At 42.5% G+C, this 22,318-nt stretch overlaps 1 protein-coding gene across 7 annotated transcripts in view; it reads right to left on the bottom strand.

Annotated features, from left to right (window-relative positions):
• BACH2 (BTB domain and CNC homolog 2) overlaps window positions 1–22,318 on the bottom strand; it is a 193,388-nt gene that overhangs the window by 103,192 nt on the left and 67,878 nt on the right. For 4 of the 7 annotated variants that reach the window (XM_071741325.1, XM_071741323.1, XM_071741320.1 and 1 more), the window contains one exon: window positions 4,310–4,418. The gene's annotated coding sequence lies outside the window, so the exon portion shown is untranslated. The remainder of the gene's footprint in view (window positions 1–4,309; window positions 4,419–22,318) is intronic. The other 3 variants (XM_071741326.1, XM_071741322.1, XM_071741324.1) reach the window with 1 other exon arrangement.

Raw genomic sequence — 22,318 nt, 5'->3', positions numbered from 1 at the left:
TGAGGACAAGCCAGCCAGCCCTGGATAAAGGCTGGCTGCTACTCAGATGTGAGGAACAAAAAGAAGAAGGAAGACGAAGGAGGGAAGAGCACCTTGTGTCTCTTCTGTATCCTACCATACATGAGTCATGACAGTAAAGAAAGTTCTCATGGAAGGGCTGGGACAGGGAGAAACAGCGGCAGAAAGAGGTTCAGATGAGAAGCTTGGCTCAAAGTATTTCTGTGGACACGGGAGAAGGAGCAAAATATGGCAGGGATGGGGGGACTATGCAGGTGACAGAGAGAAAGATCTCTTATTAACCTTGACTGCTTAGAGAAAGTTGAGGGTCAGGTCAAAGGAAGGTTTGTGAAAGCAAGCCCAAAAAAAGTAAGGCAGTAAGAAGGTGGGTAGACAGGAAACAGCCAGAGCTGTTGTAACAGAATCAAACAGAAAACAAAATGTCGTTTTGATCTGCATATTAACCTGTCTGTACTTTCAAGATCTCGTCAATGGCTGGAGAAGAGAACTGTTAATGTTTGAAAGAGAAAAACAGTGTCTGGAGCTCCACACCCTCTGCCCAGAGCTAAATAATTCCTATATTGGGCAAGAAAAGTTTAACTACCAACCCACAGGAGACAAAATGACACATCTGATTCCTTACTCAGAATTAGCATCAGCACTAGGTGATTTAATACCAAAATCTCTTAAATTACTATTTCTCTATCAGGGCCTCAGTGGAGGAGCAGAGGGGCTGAAGGCCAACTGTGGTACAGGCTATTTGGACATCCTCAGCAGATGCAACAATGCCAGGAGGCTGGGAAGGTGATGGCCCACTCCCTTTTACCACCTTCCTCAACTACTAGGGTCACCACCTTCTGACCAGGCACTCTTTGGTTTCGTCCTTACACACAACTGTATTAAAATGCCAAGAGATTTCTGTGTAACTTAGGAGATGACAGAAGCTGCATTTCTGATCCTGTTGGGTTTGGGCGGGTCACGCGTGTCAAGCAGACAGGGATGACGCCAAGCCATGAGGTGACAGACTGTGAGAAGAAAGGAGAGAGACTGGGAGTACTCCAAATGCCTGCTGTTGCACTGGTGCAGCCAAACATCTTGAGAAACAGGCCTGAAAGGCTTGGAAAGAAAAAAACAAACCAGCTCCTTCTAGATTTGGAAATAATTTCTCCTGCTTCTAAACACTGCGATGCGAGGAGCGTGGGCAATTATTGTTTGAGAGGAAGCGCATCCCTCTTGCTCCAGTCCCCCCTCCAGCTCCTCCCGTCACAACATCCACATCTTTCAGCAGCCTCAGTAGGCTTCACCCCCACAGTGGAAAGGCAGAGGATGACCTTTGCTGCACAAATGAGGAAGTCAGTCATGGGGGCAGATGAAAGAGGTTGCCTGAGAACGCACAGGAAACCTGTGACTGAAGCGGGGAACTGAACCCAGACTGAGTTCCATTTGGGTGCCCAGTCCGAGCTGGGTGGCTGACAGAACACCTCTTCTACCAGGCCTTTGTTATTTAAGTTTGGTGTGTTTTTCAATCAACTTATAGTTTTTCATTTGTCTAGCCACTACGTTTCGTTTCACTCACACTTCTGCTTTGCAGAAACTTTTTATTCTGCTTCTTTTTTGCTTTGTGTTAAAAAACCAACACAACTGAACATTAAAAAGAATTTAACCTTCACTACTTGCACCAGCTTCTCCCTAGCTCTCAGCATTAAGTGTCCTTTGTCTGTGCACCCTGTGTTCACGACTATGGCTTCAAAAGAAGCAGATCAGTGATATTTACAAGATGTTTTATTCACAGCTTCAAAGAATTACAGAAACTGCTTATGCAAACAGTGGCATTGTGAGGCAACAGAGAAGATCTGGTGGGAAAACCAGAGAAAGGAGACGCACAAAAAAATTTCCTAAGTAAGTGCTTTGATGCTGCTCCACATCACATAAAAATGAGCAATCAGCTGAAGAACACCTACCAGTAAGCCACTGCATCAAACTGGCTAGATTGTTTTTCTGGTTTGGCTAATGAATTACTGGGAAAGTGTGAGCAATGTACTCAGAGCCAGGTTAGTCTTCATAGTGGGCGAGAACAGTATCTCTTCCATTACCATCATGATCTGTGGTTTAATAGATATTTGCAAATGTCTTCAGATCTACCAGTGAAGGATATGTACTTCTAAGACAAAATTCTGTCCTATTATACTACTTGCAAGGTGATGCAGCATGTCAAACCATTATTTCATGAAATAATTCACACTGGCTGAATCCTTTACAGAAAGTCTCAAGAGGGAAAAAACAGCTAGTTTCCACCTGTGTAATAAGTAGCACAGTGAGAAAGAAAAAAACTTCAGACTTTTGTGAGAAAATGCTGTGAAACCACAAACTTTCAAAAGTGCCCAAGATGCTATTTTCAGTTTATGTGGATGCAGCCCAAACTATCCATAGCTAACCAAGGTGCATCAGAAGATTGTCACCATTCCACTTCCACCACAGGCTTTCACTAACATTTGCCCACTGTGTATTCAAGGCTGCTAAGACCTACAAAATAACATGAAACTTTTATGTTTAAAGCAGCTGAGCAGCTGCAAAAATAACTCAAAATACGGAATGCTTGGTCCCGCTTAGCAGCTGGAAAAACAATTACTGATTGAAAAATTTAGTGTTTGATATTACTTAATAGTTGGGGTAAAACTATTCATGAATCACAATTAACATTTGTTTAACTACGTAAAAGCATGCATCTACTGTTTGGGGCTTCACAGAGAGCCAGCATGTGGCCTTCTGGCACCATTAAACAGGCTAATATAGTTAGATTATAAGGACATGAGGCAGAATGCCACGCTGGAACAGTGAATCCTTCTTTACCACTGGGTTTGAAAGACCTGACCTTAAAATTAGCAGATGTTGTGGGTGTTTTTTTTTAAACTAGTTTGTGTACAGTATTTTGAGCAGGCTGTATAATATGGTTAAGTGACTGAGCCCTATGTCACTAACTCTCCCAACCCTTGTTCCCTGAAGCGACAGTGTTATCAGATGCCATTTCAAGGAAAATGCACCTAAATCATAAATACTTCTTGTATTATGCTTCTCATAACCTGCATCATCAGTGGCAGAAAAATGAAAGTAATACAGAATCGCAGAATCAGCTGGGCTGGAAAGGACCTCTGAGATCATCAAGTCCAACCCTTGATCCACTACCACCGTGGCTACCAGACCATGGCACTGAGTGCCACATTCAGTGTCTTCTTAAAAACCTCCAGGGATGGACAATCCACCACCTCCCTGGGCAGCCCATTCCAATGTCTGATCACCCTCTCTCCCCTGGAAGAGCTTAAGTCCATGCCCTCTTGTCTTACTGATAGCTTCCCAGGAGAAGAGACCGACCCCCCCCTGGCTACCCCCTCCTTTCAGGGAGTTGTAGAGAGTGATGAGGTCTCCCCTGAGCCTCCTCTTCTCCAAACTAAACAACCCCAGATCCCTCAGCCCTTCCTCATAGGACTTTTGCTGGAGTCCTTTTTCATCAGCCTTGTTACTCTTCTCTGGATCTGCTCCAGCACCTCAATCTCCTTCCTGAACTGAGGGGCCCAGAACCAGACACAGTTGTCAACTTTCAGGTCACAAACATCCCCAAATGGATTATGCTTTCAAAAGGAACTGTATAAATGGCATGATGAGGTTCCCTCCATGTACAAGTCAAAGGATGATGTTATTAATTTTAAGTAAAAACATCTTCTCAATGCCATACTCAATGCATTTGTCTTAACCTGAAATGGAGTCTTTTCTATCAACACAAACTTGTCATGGAGACAGATGTAGCTGAACAAATTCACAGCCATGCACAGCCTAGTGAGGTTCCTTAGCCATTACCCACAGCATGTCAGAAGAGATAAATCAGTACTCTTCTCTGATCAGTTAGGGCACCTATTCATGAAGCATTTTGAATTGAGTTGGGTAGACCTCAGACTATACTCATGGAATATGTCCTCAAAGCATTGGCTATACCAACACAGCTAAAATGCTGAAGTGTGAAAATGCAGACAAGGATGAACACTCAAAAAAACATACATGTCACAGAGTGAATGGCAAAACAGAGCAATATGTTTTTTCACAAATTTCTGTCTAGGCCTCTATGTAACTGTCTGTTCTCAGAAGTGTTCAGGTAATGTGTCTTGGAGTTTCAGAGAAAGTCAGCAAAGAGCTTTTACAGGACTTCACCTCTATGCTTCAGACATGGGAGTGAGTGCTCACAGTTCCACATGCAGCACTACAGTCTACCAGATGTTAGAGTAAAACTATGAAATTCTGAGGAACAACCAAAAATACTTACTTACAACACAGTCGTGGAAGTGATTTCCAAGCAAGCCAACTGCTGCTCTAGACAGTTTGCTGGATGACGTGGCTCAGCTCTTTCATACAATCAGCACCTACAGTTATATCTAGAAAAGGAAATAAAAAAGAAAATTCTTTGTAAGCCACACACAAATAATCTTTCTTTCTAAAATCCTAACCAGGTTACAACTAGCATTAGTAGGGTTTGATAAAATTCTCATGCTAAGGTTCTCATGTGCCACCTGCTTACAGGAACAAGCTCCAAGGTGCAATCAAAGTTCACCTATGGTGCCAAATTGAGAACAACTAAGCTTGAGAAAAAAAAACATGTTGAGCATATCAAAGCAGTGAACAAATGCACACAGCTGTTTTTTCTCTAGTTCTACTTTCAGCATTTGCAGGAAATGCAAGATGAAATACTGGCACTAAGCACCAAAAATTGTAGGTGATTTTTAGCAAGGCCAGGAATTCCAGGCACCAACTTCTTTTTTCTCTCTCCTGAGTGGGTGTTCACTTGTAAGTTGTACACATGTTACCAATTCAACAACTGAGCAAATTAATGTTCAACTTAACAGTCATTGTTAGATTGGGAAGTTATTACTGCTTGTTCTGCTAAAGTGACAGATTAAAATACATTTGTATCTGAAAAGTTGTTTTCTACAATACATATTCACTGTTTTTTTCTACCAAATAATTTTTTTTCGATATGTCTGCTCCTATTGTATGAACCACCACTGCCAGCTCCACCACAGCAGCTGAAATCAGCAAGGAGAACCAGCAAGGAAGGCAGAGTGCTCAGCCTCCATAATTTCCCTTTGGGCTGTCATTTTATTTTTTTTCCCAGGTATTTTATGTCGTTTGTGCAAGATGCCCTGACAGAGGAGCATGCTTGCATTTGTGGGACATGCTCTGCTTTTAAAGCAAAGACAAAATCCAAGAGCAAAGAGAAGGCTCCACTTCATCCAGCCACATGCCTGAGAAACCTGTTTGCTGTCAGGCACTACTTGATGCAGAGGCTGCAGAGTTGTGATTTCCCAGCTTTGTAGGTGATTATTATTAAGGGAAGAAACAATTTTCAAAGTTGAGCTGACTGGTAAAAAAAAATACTCCATGTTGAATTTTTGCAGACTCAGATCCATTTTGTACTAGTAAATGAGCTTTTATCCTTCCTTCATGTTTTCTTTTTTTTTTCCTCTTTTTTTTTTTTTTTTTTTTTTTTTTTTTCTTTTAGGGTAGCTCACAAGCTGCTGACAACTCACACTGTGTACTAAGAGCTGTTCACACCGCACAAAGTGTTTACCACTCACAACTGATGCTAAAAATTAATTTACAGCACCACTACAGCAAGATTTGACAAATTGTCATGTGTTGACACAGTCATAAGTTGTTGGTTAAAAAAAGTAACACTTCCCTCTCCTGCCACCTCATGTTTGAGACCAGGGATGGGCACATTATGCAAAGTTTGAGGGTTTGTAAGCTTCACAAATGTTTGGGCTTCACAAAACAATCTTGATTGTGAAAGGTTGTGGGGTTTTTTTTCTTACAGTTAGGCGTGTGTTTATTGCCAAAAAGGCTCTAGCAAAAAAAAATAAAAAATCTCTTTCCCATCTACCAAGATCTGTGTGTTGTGCAAAACCTGGAGAAAAGGCTGTAAAATAAATAACCTTGCACAATATTTGTTCTAGATAAGATCAGACTAGTGACAAAAACCTTGTATCAGCTACTGAGAGCTGCAGACACCACCCTCCTACTACAGAAAGGAAGGGGAAAAAAATATAGCTGCAAGTAAGAGTTTTAATTGTTCTCAGCTGTCACACAATGTTATCTTAAGTGAAGCATTTATTTCTCAATTTTTCTGTAGAGGTCTATGTAGGAAAAAGAGTGGCGGCGTTCATCAGACAAGTCCACATTGATTTCCCTGTACTCAAGATAGTGTGCCCATGGCAGCTCTTAAATCTTAACTCCTCCTCTTCTTCCTCAGGGTGGGATAAATAAGGTGCCCAGTTTACAACCTGGAATCAGTAATGGACACAAAGGTGGTCTCAGCTGAAAGGAGGAGTGCTTCAGTGGCAATGCTAACTTTACTCTAGCCCCCCCCCCTAGAGTAAATCAAGGTAAAGAATCAAGGCAAACGATGGAGAGAACCAAAGCAGGAGGAGATAACCAAAGCATTGAGTTGGTTGAAGTGTCAATGACTTCAAATTATCCTCATTTTTCTTGTTGTCTGAGGTTTAAGTTGCTCTGTACTTCTGTAGAGGAATCTAAATATGCTAGGGACTGCCATCCAGCAAACAAACCAAGCAGTTGGTTGGATTTCCCTCCAGCACTGTCGATGGTCAGGACAGGAAGACTTCCAATGCAGGAGAGAAGAAAGAGAGGCAGGATGTGCCCAACCCCAAGGCAGAAATCAAAATGCTGGTAATACTCCAAAGCAGCAAAGCACAGTACTGCAAAAGGAGCACTCTCAGCGACTGACAAGTGGGCTTCATTGGGAGGACTTAAAAGCCATTGCTCTATATTTCGCACCAGCGACCTGCTCCAGTATCATTTCCTAAGCTCCACCACCTCTCAGAACACATACTGAGCACGAATGCAGAGGAAATTCACTCAGGAAATTAACTGGGCAATCGAGGAATTAATTTTTTCCCCTAACACTTGTACTATAAAGAGGTGCTTCAAGTGGTTCCTAGGTCCTGAAGAGTGGCAGCACTGTACCTTTGCAGAACCTACCCACCTGCCCTGTGCCTGCATCACTGCCAGCGGGATCTATGCAGTTTCTTTACAAAACTCAAAACATGTAACATCAACCAGAAAGAACTCATGCAAAAAATTAAGGGAGGATGGCGTTTCATACAGCCTCTTCACTGCTCATGCCTCACACACTCTGTACAGAATTTCTTCATCATCTGAGATGCTACTCTGGCAACTGACATGCCTTACTCTGTGACAGATCTAATGGAAGCAAAGGACATTACATCATTACAATCAGTATGGACATTATCTGGTGCTGCTAACTGGAATGATATCATCCATGCTTAATTAACTTAGATTGCTGAACATTTAGAAAAGCACTCAAGGGGCAGCTCTTACCTCCCTTCCCCAAAGTAACAAAAATTTATGAAGACTTTCAGCGCATCACATGAAATACAATATTTCACTGGATCCAGTCCAAGACTCAATGAGGTTGAAAAAAAGATGATTCAACTATTAAGTCAAAACATTCAACTGTGCAACTACCCAGAAGGTAACACTAATTTTCCTCCACCTTGGGGTAAAACTAGTAAAACCTTAAGTTTTACTTTAAGTTATCTCAACTGCCCAAATACACTCTCTCCTGTGAATTTTTACATCTTTGCTGTATAGAAGAAAACACAAGGAACTTAAACTCCTTGAGTTCTTACCTTGGGATGGTAAAAGCCACCTGAAACTGTTCAGAAAAAGTTTGCTGGATTTTTTTCTGGTTATTGGGGTTTGTTGGGTTTTTTTGAGAAAAATCACGTATTTACTTGCAACAATTTTTTCCTAAAGGATCCAGTTTGTGAATGTGAAGAAACCACCCACAAGAAAAAGGTCCTTACTTGACGAAAGCTTGTGCTCACTCAAACCAATGCAGGGCCAGTGAAGGTGGGTTCAATATCAGGGAAAAGCAGAGCAAGGAGCTCCTGTGACCTCCCTGCATCCCACCTCTCTGCTCTGCCCTTTGAGTTTTGGCAAAGGGAGGATGGCAGAGTCTTGGCTGATCCCATAGTTGCAGTCCCAGCAAGCTCCTCTTGCTATTTGCAGGTTGCTAGAAGAAAGCCATAAAAATTACATTTGTGCCAGCAAGCCCTCACCAGAACTTTGAAAGCAAAAGAAAATATATGAAGCTGTCCTGCTCTCTTGATGATGCACACAGGTAACCCTGCCTGCCTGAGTTGAAGACTGCAAAACGAACTCCCCTGGCTAGAAATTTAAAAAGAAGAGTTGCAGCTTTCTTATTCCCTGGGCACCACTCTTCCAGCCAGCGAGGACAAGATGCTAACCCAAATGCTTCAGAGATGCTGGGGTCTAAGAGCCTCTTCTATCTCAAGGCAAGTGGCACCAGTGACTACCTGCACTGTTGGCAGTTTTCCTGTCACTGCTCTAACACCCACCTTCACGTCACTGCAAAGGTCACCGTGTCATATCCTTTACACTGAGGTCTGCCACCCACCAGGAAACAGGGAAGAAGCTACTCTGGACAGTCTGGCAGGACCTCCTGGGAGCATTTGGGGGTGGGGGAAAACCTTACAGCTTTCTACTTGGGGGAAGGGGTAGAGGGGGGAGCACTTAAAAACTGGTTCTAGTTCTTAAACCTCAAGGAACGGAGATGCTCAAATTGCTTTGAACTAAAAGGATCCCAAACTGCACCAGCTTTGCACAGCAAGTTTTTACCAGCAAATCCCAGGCCCTGAAGAAGTCGCTTTCTTCCTGACTCTCCTCCTTCTCCTCCATGGTTTTTCTGTAAGCATGTAACAGTGGGAAAAGACATCAAATCTTTGTCTGTGCCACATCCTGCCCTTTAAAGCAGAAGAAATGTGGCAGCCCTATGAAGAATTTAATCACTTGAAAGCCAGCATCCATGTTTGCCTGTTGCCATTCCACCGAAAAGGAAGTGCAAAGATTCCTTGGAGATGGTGAGGTGCTGGTCGTTCATCCTTCTCTCCTCCACACTTAGCACTCATGAACTAAACTGACACAAACTTGAATACTTACTAGTTCCTAACATCATTGCTAAAAAGAACGACAAAATAATCCCCATATACTCAAAATCCCTTCACAACACATTTCAGTAAACCCAGGAATCAAATAAATATGTCATAGAATGGTTTGGGTTGGAAGAGACCTTAAAGGTCATCTAGTTCCAACCCTCCTGCATAGGCAGGGACATCTCCCACTTAGACCTGGTTGCTGAAAGCCCAATCCAACCCTGAACACTTCTGGGGAGGGGGCATCCACAACTTCTCTGGGCAACTTGTTCCAGTGGTTCATCACCTTCACACTGAAGAAATTTTACCTAATATCTACTCTACTCTACTCCACTCCATTCTACTCCACTCCCCACGTCCTCTGAAGCAATTTTTAATTTATGGGGTGTTCATGGAGCCAACATCCCCTTTATCAACTCTTCGGTACTTCCCTCAAAACTACAAAAGCATCTCAGTTTCAGGATTTTCTGGGCCACAGTGAGGATGTGTTCAAAACGCTGTCTGTTCAGCAAAAGGGATGCCAACGTTGGCGACAGGAATATTGAAGAGGCACGTGGCCATATGAAAGAAATTCATTCAGCACAAAGCAAAGCAAGCCTAGGACACAAGGATCCTAAACTAATCCAGTTCCTGTGTTTCCACTGACTTCCCTCACCATTGGAAAGACTTTGGTTTGGATTTTAGTCAAGTCTGGTTCACAGTGCTCAACTTCGGCTGTCAAAAGAAAACCCCAGCCCTGCTGGAACGCCTTACTCATTACACAGCCTTGCAAAAATTATTAGCTACATTACAAGGCATTTCCCTTTGGGGACCAGAAAGGGTGAAGAAAGGGGATGGAGAGTGACAGTTTGTGGTTTCTAATGCAGCAGCAAAAAAATAAATAAGTAAGAGGAATACAGGATATAACGTGTTTACATTTGTCAAAACAAGTTTCCTGGAGACATGGAGGGTTCGTGCTGCTGAGCTGTCACTTCTGCTACAAACTGCTGCCTCATGCTATCAGGAGGTCAGTCACTGACCTACTTTCTGATAGAACTGAATTAATTTGCTACTTTTGTACACAAACCTTTCTCCTTTTTTTTTTTTTTTTTTTTTAAAGGAATACTTAACAAACCCATAAAAAGCTGCCTTTTATCCAGCTTGGAGCTTCAACTAATGCTGTGTGAAGCTATTACATACCCTGGCACTGAGCCCGCTGTGCTTGGTCTGCTTACTCTTTTGGAAAAATCTGTACAGAATATTTTTAATGAGTTGATGCTGCAAATAACATCTTTCCTTTTTTAACTCCTGCATTACACTAACACCAGTGATACAACCCACTACAGACAATAACAGAGGCTGGCACTTGACTGTGCTGTTGTTTATCTAGGCTGCTCCTGAAGCAGATGCCTACCACAACAGGATTAGCTCCCCAAATAGACAGATGCATGGCACAATATATTTATAGCATTAAAACACAAACCTGGAATCAGTAATGGACACGAACCGAAAAAGAAAACAAGATGAGTAGGTGCAACTTATAAACTCAGCCCCTACTGATCTAATCATCTCCTGCACAGAGCCAGGTACCAGACATCTGTGCTCACCAGGAGACGGTAGGAGCACTTAAACAGAAGTATTATACTCAGAAAGTGAAGTGGCAGAAATAGTAGCAAAATAGGTGCCACCTACTTGCTCTCTTTACTTAACTGCTACATGCACATAGCTCTAATGTCACTACACAAATCCTTTCCTTAAAATAAAATCATGGTTGAGAATTTGACAGATCTTCCAAATCCATGGACCATCAAAATATCCAAAATCGCTTCTTGAAATGATCCTTCGCAATGCCATAATTGAATACAATTCCTTCCTGGGTGGACTTTTCTTTCTAGGTCTCTTGTGGGTAAAAGCACTGCTCTTTGGAAAGAGAAAAGCAGAGTGTGATCTGTGAAAGCAGGGACATTCTGCATTTAGTCTCTGGACTAACATTTGCAAAAGGAGAAACCACCACCTAATACTTGCTTTAGACCTCTTCTACATTTTGGTCTCACCCATTAACCTCACCCTTCATCTGTAAAGTGAAGATAAGGATCTTCTCCGAGTGCTTGGCCTGCTTGGTACCAAAACACTGTGGGTGAGACTTGCACTTCCCTTTGCATTTCCCCAGGGTCCAATCTAACAATAGTGGAGGTAGTACTGACCACTGAAATACAAGACAACTACTGGTATCACAACAGATTTATGATCACTGGAGTTCCTGGATTTGATGAGACTCATGTTGCCAAAGATAACTATGCCAAACCCAGCACTTGCAACTGCAAGTGCATTTTTGTCAACCTTTTTAGCTTTCATCTGTGCCTCCTTACAAGCCCTGAATCTGAAGTTCAAATAAATCCACTAATTCTCTCAAATCCGCCAGGATTTGAAAACATTAGGGAAGTGTCAAGATGTCAGCAAGCTTGTTCTGCAGAAAGGAGTGCTTTGTAGTTTCAGAGAGAAATAGACAAGGGAACTATTTAATGAGAGGGTGGCATATTGACACATCGATAGGTAAGTAATTAATAGCTACCTTCTCTAAGTGGAAACTTTTCTGAGTGAAAACTTCAGTTTATATGAAAAGCTACAAGTCAACTGCTGCCATTTTCGGGTGGATAGGAACTGTAACATGTTACCATCTCTACTACCGTGAAGGATTTAATTCTTTTAAAGCAAATCACAAAGACTTTCACATAAAACAGCATGTGGGAAGCAAGGAACTAACAGAAGGGGACACACCAAAGTAATGCTGATGAAAAATGTTTTAAGAATCCATGAAAACAGAAGAGAACTGCCACCAAAAGTCAAAGCTAAGGCAACAGGTTCATTTTAGACCCTTTGGAGCATTGAATGGTTGTATGAGTGCTGTGACTGATACAGAATATTAGGCAAATAACCTCTTTATGTTGGTAGCCTCAAACATTTTCCTATTAAAAATGTCCAGTATTCAACTAGTAGAATGAGAATCCTCACCTAATTCAGAACCCTATTACCCCTGATGTGTAGGTTTCTTAACCAAATTTCTGTAAAGCTTCAAGTAGAGCACACAGAACCCTCAAGTACACAAAATGGCAAAGTGGAAAACTAGTCTTGCTCCAAGAAATAGTAAGTATAAAACAATTAATTAAGCATTTAATTCCTTTTACCCCTCATGTCTGTCTTTACAGATTAAAGCCTCTCTCAGCAATCAACCGGTTTTGGGAACCCCTGATGTCATGCCAGCAGTGGCAGCACTTCAGCTAAAAAGGCACTATCAAACAGGATGAAGTTTTCCTTCTCCCTGTATTCACCCTGGCAGAAGACAGGGCTTTACTTACCCTAACTCCTGAGGACTGCAGACCAGTCCTAAGTGGCAAAGGTACAAATGAATCACACTGATGGTTGAGACTACATCCCACAGAAACCATCTCACACCCTCCTATACAATGTAGGAATAGCACCCTATTGGCTTTGAAACATATTCAGGAATTTTCAGTTGTTTTCTTGTATTTTCTTTCCAATTTTCCTATTTACTTTTCCAACCTACATATGCCTCAGACTAAGGCATACTATAAACAAGAAACGTTTCCCAGCACATTCCTTCTACAGAATTCAACCCCTGCCTTAAATCCATGAACACCATACCATGTCATTCACTCAGGGATGCTGCACACAGAGCTCAGGAAAGGAGAGGGAAGACGGATTTCTCTCATTGGGAAGGAGAAAACACATCTCTCTAATTAGTATCCCTGTTTCTAGCAGTTTGTTTTCACGCTGGTCCTACTGGAACTGGTGATGGCAGACCCCAAATAGTAGGCCAGTACTTTTAAGGCTTTGCAATGTATAATGACAGTCACTGATACAATGAGCTGTGCATTCGTATCTGCCTACTCAGGTGAAGTGATCACTGACCTCCTGACTGTAAACTGCACTCACAATGCACATTTGGCTGCCTCACCTGAATCACCCCTGCTTCATCCAAGCTCTGGACTGGCAGCCCAGGCTCTGGAGCAGCTGGTGGCAGCAGCTTTCTGAACCAGTAAACCAGGCTGCCAGCTCCCTGGGCAGCAGGGCCCTGACCTGCTCTGCCTCTGGGCATCACTACAACATAAATGATAATAACAGAAATACCAAAGAAGGGTGAATAGTCAGCCCTGGAACCACAGCATACTTTACAGCAAATGCCTTGCAGCCCAGAGCTCGAAATAGAAACTTAAGCGACAAAAACTTTGCTATATGGAAGTCTGCATCCAAAAAAAAAAAACACCCAACAAAACAAAACAGCAAACTGTTTGGCGTCTCGGTTTCCAACCCCTGTGAAGTCCAAATAGCTCAAATACAAATCTGTAATATTGTTCTCTGAGTAAAAGCTATTTTAAACAAATTTTGGCAGCCACTAAGAGTTGTAACAAGGGTGTCAGCTGTATGGTTTCTTGCCTCCCCTTCCTGGCTCCAGAGGGGACACCCATCTCCTCTGCTGGAAAAGCTCTGATACCTCCATCTTCCTTCAGACCAAGGTATTACTACAGCTAGGAGGGGCTGTCTTTGCAGCTCTCTGAGGATAGATAGAGAATATCATTAATAAAACCCAGAATCTTTTACCAGAAACTTTTAAAAGTTCCCATTCCATAAAACAAGCCTTAGAGAGAGAATACCCAATAATGAGCTGCAAAGCCCTTTTTTACAGGCATTCACTTGAGATGACCCACATTAAGTCATCCAGTTTGCCATTTAACATTTCCAAACTTACAGCAGTATAAGAGCTTTTACAACCACACATAATCATGTCACTTTTTTTGCTTGATCCATAAAAGCGCCTGGTGCATTTTTTCATTTTTCAGCAAAAATTAACATCTCCAAACAACTGTATGGTCTGTAATAGCTACTTGCAAATACCCGAACATCTAATATTTGCATCACATCTGTGCTCTTCTTTGTCACCAGACTCCCCTGAAACATCTGAGCATGTTTCAGCTTTGCAAACACCAGCTGACCTAGAACTTTGGCTGGAGCTCAACTTGCCATTTAAAGGATTCCTTTCCCTGAGTCTCCAGGCATCACAAAGCTCCCTTCCCACTTTCCTACCTGGGAATACATGATGAGAGGGCAAGATTAAGCCTCTTGATCACACATTATAGGCTACAATGCACTAAACTAAATATCATAAAAAAATAAAATTAAAGGTCCTCAATACATATATTCAATTTTTACAATACACAGTGCAGGAACATGAAGATCTACAGAGGGACTGCCGTACTACATCTGCGTTAGATGGAGGGAGCAGAAGAGGTCAGCTCAGGAAATTTGGGAAGCCAAAGCAGGAATGTCTGACATGGAGATAGCACTGCAGAAAGAGGAGAGGGAATTTGGGGTTTTTTTTGCACTACCACATCAAGGCCTGCAGGGAGAGGAACACGCAGGGGAAGTAGTGGGGGGTGGGAAGGGATGCTGTTCAAATGGCATTGCTGGCAGAGCGTGAGGTCAGCCAAGAAAGTCAGGTCATTCCTGCAGAAAACCCTGCCTGGATTGTCCTACTGGGTTAGAATATTCATCCTCACAGAAAGAGTGCAATGCTCAGACTAAGTCAACATAACCAACTCAGGACTCAGGCTATGGGAAAATAAATCCCAGGAAGCAAAGCCACTCCTGACAAACTGGACACAGAAGGAGTTCAGCTGCTGAAACACATAACCAGAGTGACATAATATTAGAACATATTTTTATGCTTACTAAGACAACAACAATCCAAAGCCTGGAGCTGTATTTTGGGCACGCTAGCTCCAACTATCTTTAGACAGGAAAAGTGAGTGTGTACAGATGTTCCAGCAGGCATGGAGAGGAGAGAGCTGGAAAAAGCGCTTGCTCACTTCCTAGCCTTATTAAAAATGTCTCTTGTATGTATGGGTGGGAATACATAAACCAGACAATGCTGAATTAAAATAAAAATTCTTAAAAAGTAGGCAGCAAGCCAGCAGTTGGTCAGGGACTGGTGAGGTTTAAAGGCTGCACATCTACCCCAGCTTCACGTCTCCCAGTGGATGTTTTCAGGTGTTACTCCCTCCTGCAGTCACTCCCTATGTTTCACTCCTCCTGCCAGCTCTTTCACACAGCTTTCTAACTATCTCACTTTCACAGATGCTCTCTTGGAAGTATGACTGAAGCTATAAATTCACGTCTACACATCTGTACCAAAAATAGTTTTTCTAAAAGCTATTCTTCTCCCCTATTGATGGTGACACAAATGATATAGGGGCCCCTCTGCAGCTTTAAACACTGACCAAGACATGGAGCAATGCTGTCTGACAAGGAAAACAGCAATAATGGAACTTTAAAAAAACTATGTATGTATGAAGCTGCTATTCCTGGAATAATTTTTTGGAGTTTCTATCTGTGAAGAACTGAAAAATAAAAGAAATGGCCTCAAAGCTCTTGTTCCATGGAGCAACCATTATTTTTTACACTAAAACATAATTATTGCCTCCCTCCAAAAAAAAAAAACAAACAAAAAACAAACCTCAGAGTGCTTCAGTGAGAAGACAGATCTACAATCACTGCTCATGTTGCAGTAGTAGAAAGATGAGGGCAGCCATCCCATTAAGTAAAATTAAGACTTCCCTTGAAATAAATACTATATATATAAGTAGGACAGAAGATTAGGATACATCCATACTAGGTTATGGCTGAGCCCTTGTTTTTACCAAAAAAAATCCAAACTAACAAGGTGTGTCAAAGAGTTGAGATAAACCTCAAGCACAGCAGTCCCTGCACCAGGGGTGCTTTCTGCCACAGGGATGGATATCCCTGCTGCATCCCACTGACCTGAGCTCCAGGCAAAGCAAGCACAGAATACCCACACACCTCCTGCACACAACTGGATATTTTTATCCTTGCTTCCCAACGAAATCTTTGGTGCCATGACCAAAGCAAGCAATGCATGCAATGGCTCTAGAGGTGATCTGAGCATACTGACAGTAAAAAAGACCCTGCTCATCTCACAACCTCCAAATCTTTCTTAATCCCAAGTCAACAGCAAAGTAGAAACTCTAAAGCTTGTGCTCTGGGCACGATGCAGAAGCAGCTGCTCCAGCAAGTAGTGCTCGTACAAGACAACTGTGATCTGTGCAGGGGCACATCTCCTTTGAGGTCAGCTTGGTTTTCCTTTCTGGCAAAGAATTAACTGTGGGCAACCACTGGGTTAATAATGGCACAGCAAATTCCAGGCACAAACATATGGGAGAAAGAGCAGAGTTTTGGGTGATGGAGACAAGCCACCAGCTTGCTGGCAGCAGGGTGACAGGGGAACCAAAATGCACCAACAAAGGGAAACAAAAATGCACCAAGAAGAGTGAAGGGAGATAACAAAGAGACTGGCTAAAAAAAAAATAATAAAGCCAAAGGAGGGAAGCTTGGCAGATGGGGACAGTGCTTGCAGAGAAAGTTCTATATGGTATATTTAAAACAAGGGCAGGGAAGCAGGAGCAGAGTTTAGCACTGGACCTGGAAGTGTCTGGTCTGCACTGGCAAAAGTCTCGTCCTCCAGGAGTGCCCAGGAGCTTTCCTAAGCTCTTCTCTATGTGCTCCCAGTTCAAGAGAGCACAGTGTGACAGCCAGCAGCTTAAGAGCATCTTAAGAGGATGTCTGTAATATTGGTGTTGCAATAGTATTTGCCATAAGTTTTACTAAGATTTTAGTATTTAGCAAAGCTGCTACTGTTTTTATTGAAATTCACTGACACAGAGCTTAAAGAGACAGGGAGGGAAAAAGAGTAGCTGAACTGAAGTTCAGCTTCTTTCAACTAAATTTGTTAGTAGGTTCATTGTCATTTTTTGACAGAATAATCTTTCCATGGTGAATTATTTCTACCGAAACAAAAAATAGGAGACCAACAAATTGCTGGATGCAAATTGTGCCTTAAATTATAAAGCAATTAATGGCATTTTAGCAGGAATTCTTCTCTCCAGAAATAAAATCCCTACTTCATCTCATCTAAATTGCTTGGTCAGCTTCAAATGAGTGCAATATAAATCTCCTTCTCATACTGTTTCTGTTATCTCTGATAAAGGGAAGAGACAGAAGGTAATCCTGTGTTCTGTATTCACTGACACATCATTTTCATGCTACACTACACTGTAATTTATTTCTAATGGGATAAACCTCTTGTAGTCATCCTGCATTGTTCAGCCACACACACATCCCCAAAGGGTACCGAGGCTGCGGGACTGGCAGGTGCAACACTCAGGGACCAGGAATTAGGATGTCTGTGGCACATTTCAGTGGTGCTACAGCTGTGAAAATAAACAGCTAGACTGTATAATTAAGGTGTGCTTTTATTCCTCCCCACCCGCAGCCTCCTGGAAGCAAGGCAATCAAAGAGTATGACACTTCTCAGTAATTCTTGTAATTGCCAACTAAACTTTTAATTTTGCATCTAACCCGTTTGAGACAATCCAAAAGACATGCAGAGCAAGAAGAGAATAAAGGAGGTGGAAGTCAACTGAAACTAAGAGGTCCTTACAGTCTTAGCCACAACAAAGATACTGCTTCATATGGAAGAAAATATTTTTGACACTTTCTGCTGTCCTGATCAAGAGGAATACAAGAAATAAGTAAACCAATGTATGAAAATCAAGCTGGGGCTCTGAAGTGCTACACGTATATTTAAAAAAAAAATAACCAACATTTTCATTGTGTTTAAGAGAAGAGGATGATGATGATGATATAACCCATGGCTTTAGGTTTCTAAAAGCCTTCTTCAAATAAAACAAGTCTAGAAGTCTGGATTTCAGGCCAAATCGAGAATGCCAATTATTCTTGATGCCATCCTGAAAGATGGCTGGGTGTAAACAGAAAGCTACCTCTGATGTTCCTACAGAAATGCATATATTTTTAGAAAGCATCCACATTTATTTGTAAACCATTTTTCTCTGTCAAAATGTGCAAGACAACCACAAAATACCTGATCTGCTGCTAGGTAGTAAACAATATCAAGCACCACAACTTAGACATAGAATCTCAGTACTCCTACACCTCTCCCCCCAGCTCTCTACTTGAGCTGGTCACTGTACTCACATATGGAATGCACCTTATAAATTAATCTCAAATATTAGCCAATCAGTTGTCTACTGATTATCTAGTTAGCCATCAAGTAATGGTCTTGTAACTCCAGCAGTTTACAACAGGAGTTGTTTGTTAACCAACAGCATTTGATTAATCTGGATCACTCAGCAGTTCCACCACTGGTTTCAGTACTTTTGTTGCAAGAATTTCTGCAAGGACTATGCGCAAACTTACAGTTTACAACAGGAGTTGTAAACTCCTCTCATTCAGACACAAGGTAGAGACAGTCATCTCTCCAGATTTCTTTTACCAGCAATGCAAAGTGATAGTCCCTTCCAGGGTACTCATCCCACACTCATCCCACCATTTCAGGTACCCATCATCCAGGAGGTGAATGAACCCCTTCACTGCCAGCAACAGGGACTGAGAGCTCCACTGTGGCCACCTGAACCTGGACAAGCCCCTGCTCTAGGGCTGCTGGCAGCCAGGGATCTGCATCTGGTCTCCTGGGCCCAGGTTGCTGGCAGCAGCATTGCAGCAGCATTGCCATCTCCAGCTGGACAAAAGTCCTCAGGGCACCCTGACCCCCTGGGCAGGATGACGACAGCAGCAGCAAATCTGCAGAGAAATGGCAGAAGAAATCTAACACTGGGCACTGGCAGTGGGGCTCCAGCTGCTTTAGACTACTTCTCACTGCAGATTATGAATCTGCCCTGTTAGCTCTGGTTTACCAACAGTTCACGCTTCAAAAATTTGACAAAATAGCCCAAGGGCTAACTCCTGCTGAACTCCATTCCTGCTGCCACGAACAATTTGTATTACGACTTTGTTCTAGGGATGTATCTGCAGCCACTTACGTGAAGGCCCAAATGACTTGATTCAGCCTTGCTTTGATGCTCACGTCCATGTTGGGATGAGAGGGGGAAGAAAAGGTGGCTGGCTACCAGTTTTAACTGGGATTCAGCTGACATCCTGCAAGTGGAGCTCCCTGCAGAAACCCCTGAGCAGACTTGCCAGATGCTCCTGTGCACTGGCCAGGGAAGCCCTCGGGCACCCAGAGCTGCCCTCCAGCAAGCTCCCAGCTCTCACAACTGCTCTCTGTTGCATCCCGACCCGCCTAGGGGAATTGGGGCCAACCCATATTCTGATGTCTGCTGATTTCAAAATTTCAAATGCAGCAGGTCTTGTGTTCATTTAAGGCTCTTCTCATCCAAAACTACCTCTTAAATGCAATCCAGATGAGTTCCTTGGCGTGGATAACACACACAGCGGCTGCCCTCCCTGTCTGAAGCTCCATTTAGCAGATTGTTTTCAAAAGGGAGCAAAATTATTTTAGATAGACTGCCTTTCACTGTAGTTGGAAGGGAGCTCCTTAATCATGCTCCCAAGTTCAAACCCTGGTTTCTGAGCATCTTTGCTGAGGGAAGGTAGGAAAACACACACCACCACCACCAAGCAGGAAAATGCTGTGCTTTTACTTAGCTGTTTCTGATGCTTATTGGTCCTTGCAGGGAAAAAGCATGACTTGGCTCTTGTTTGGCAAACAGATAAGTGCACTTTGTCAGCCAGCATGTCTAGACACAAAGGATGGTGTGACGTGAAGCGCAGGGGTCTGCCTGCAACTACTGCCACAGCTCCATCCCCTCTGTGTGCCGGGTTCTGCTGCAAGGAAGAAGGCAGGCAGAAAGCAAACCTTTGGGAGCAATGCTCAGTTCCAGGCTTCTCATTACCAGGAGCTACACTTCTCCTACAAGGTTACTGAAAATGACTGCTGGAGGAGGAACCAAAAGGGCTAAACCTGGCTGGTTGGGAAGGTGGTGGTAAATGGTAATAAATGCCCTTGAGGCATGTGCAAGAAAACTACAACTATTAAACCCAGCAGGAAGATACTGGGATTCGCACTGGAAACAATTCCATGACACAGAGGTTGGGTTTGAGTGCTGGAACTGCCTCCCCAGGGACTGGACTGGAATCATCTTGCCTCAACATTTAAAGCCAGGCTGGATGAGAAGTAATAGGAGGTTAACAGGGAGAGCACAAGCAGATGATCGAATAAGCCTTTTCTGCCTTAAATTTCTAACTCGCTGAAAAATCAACTTCTAATCTGACACACTTATGACACTGTCACTAGGAATAAAAATTATGACTTCTTGTACCCAAGTATAGACATCAAAAGAAGAGCAGCAGGGATGAGGTAGTGCAAGTGGCCTGGCAAGAGAATCACAAACTACATCAACCCTGTTGCATAAGAAGGTGCTTATCTGCAGTGATAAAAGCAGGGAGAATGAGTAGGGGCTGAAAACTTCTCTACAAAGGCAGAATTGGCATAAAGGAACCAAAGCTATAAAGAACACACAACTGAAGTGTTATTTGTGCATGAAAGATTTAAGAAAAGAGCATGAGATGTTATTTTTGTCTCCACGTTCTATGAAGTGGTCTAAAACTCAATAGCCTAAGCATTTTTTTAACTGTAGTAACTGCCATCATCTAAAGCATAAATCAAAAAAATGCAAAACAAGCACCTATAAATGAGGAAGGTAAGGGCTAGTGTTCACCTCGGAACATCATCTGTAGCTACAGTTAAATCACCATAGGTCGCTTTAAAATAAGCTGCAAGCAACTTCTTTACTTCCACTACAGCAAGTGGAACACGTGCTTCTTTCTTATTTCCACAGAAACTTGCTTCACCCAGCGGATGGCTGTGAAACCAGAAAAAGTAGTGTACTGTCCACTGTTTCTAATTAAAATCCCATAGTCTTGTGGTCAGAGAGCTCTGGAGAACTGGCAAGGTCACCTTATTTGCTTGAGGTCAGGCAGAAAAAGCACACTAGACCAGAGATGACAGATCTTTTGGCTTGTGCATGCAATACAGTACTTAGCAGCCAAGGGAAAAAAAAAAAAATATTCAGGGAAGCTCTGGATCCTACCGGTAACCTAACATTAAGTAGGCTAAATTCACAAAGGAGAAAACACCATGTAAGTCCCCCCCCCTCCCAAGTGAACCAGGAGTAATTTTTTCCCTCAAAGCCTTCTTGCACCCACAGTTGTTGCTCTGGAAGCCAATGCAGCTCCATTGTCTGTGCCAATCTTTGGCTGCATTCTGCAGTTTTTCTGAGTGATTGGGTGCCAGTAAGCGTTCACACTCCAAGTAATATCTGGTCTGACCATTTTCATGTTCCTACAGCTGCTCAAGAGCCCATCTGCTCGGACAGGCTTGCTGGCTTCACTCTCAACACATGACCCAAGTGTTTCCATCACTTACCCTGAAGAAAAGGGGGGACACACTGGTGACAAAGTGACAGATCTGTGCATTTGTGACAAATTCATTCCGTCTGTTACCTAGTATTTTCCTCAGGTATTTACTCGGGGAGGCATGAGGTGTCTGTGTCTTTGGTGAGTTTCCAACACTCACATCCACATGTTAAAATGGAAATAACATCTGAGTGGAAGACTCCTAGTTTGGACTTCACATTTTCTATTTTCAATGACTAATTTTGTTTAAGTTGGTAAACGCAGCTGTTGCCTTGCCAGTTGGTGACATTTCCTTTTGGACTTCCCCACTGGTTGGTGTGTTTCTGCCAAGACATGTAAAATGACTCATTCCTTGTATTCCTTTGCCTTTTTATATAATGCTTCAGTTGGGATTTGCTAAACATCTCCTGAGATTTCTTTTCTAAGTAATTATTAGCCCTGCAATGCTAAATACTCTTTACTTACATGTTTTCTGAATTGTCACTTGAGCATCTCACGTTTGATATGCTGGATCTAACTGACATACTATTTTACTATATTATATCTAGCTGTATTTTTTCTCATGGTGACTCAGTCATGTCAACATCAAGTCAACAGCAATTGTGAAGAGGTGACAGAATGTATGTCTGCTTTACATCAGCATTGTCCATGAAGAACCATTCACTCAGCTGTCCCCTTCAGTGGTTTAGGCTTGTCAAGACTTTGCTATTATAATAAATACATACTTGGAAAAGGTAGAATAATCTCCTGAAAAGGGTTAAAATACACTTTCTTCCACCCCTCCCACCAGAAGAACCCGAAACAAGTGCATTACCTTGACAGATAACCTCTCTTAAACTAGGGAGCAGCAGAGTATCCAAAAATCTGTTTATCTCCTGAACTGAAATGGCTGAGTTGAAGGTGTAAGAGAAAAAATGAGAATACTCTGGTTTGTTTTTTTCTTTTTTTCATGACTGTACCACTGACGGGAAGAG

This window comes from Heliangelus exortis, chromosome 3 (assembly GCF_036169615.1).
Source record: "Heliangelus exortis chromosome 3, bHelExo1.hap1, whole genome shotgun sequence".
Lineage (NCBI taxonomy): Eukaryota > Metazoa > Chordata > Aves > Apodiformes > Trochilidae > Heliangelus > Heliangelus exortis.
Note: the sequence above shows the minus strand (reverse complement) of the source record. Positions and strands in the feature narration are given on the sequence as shown.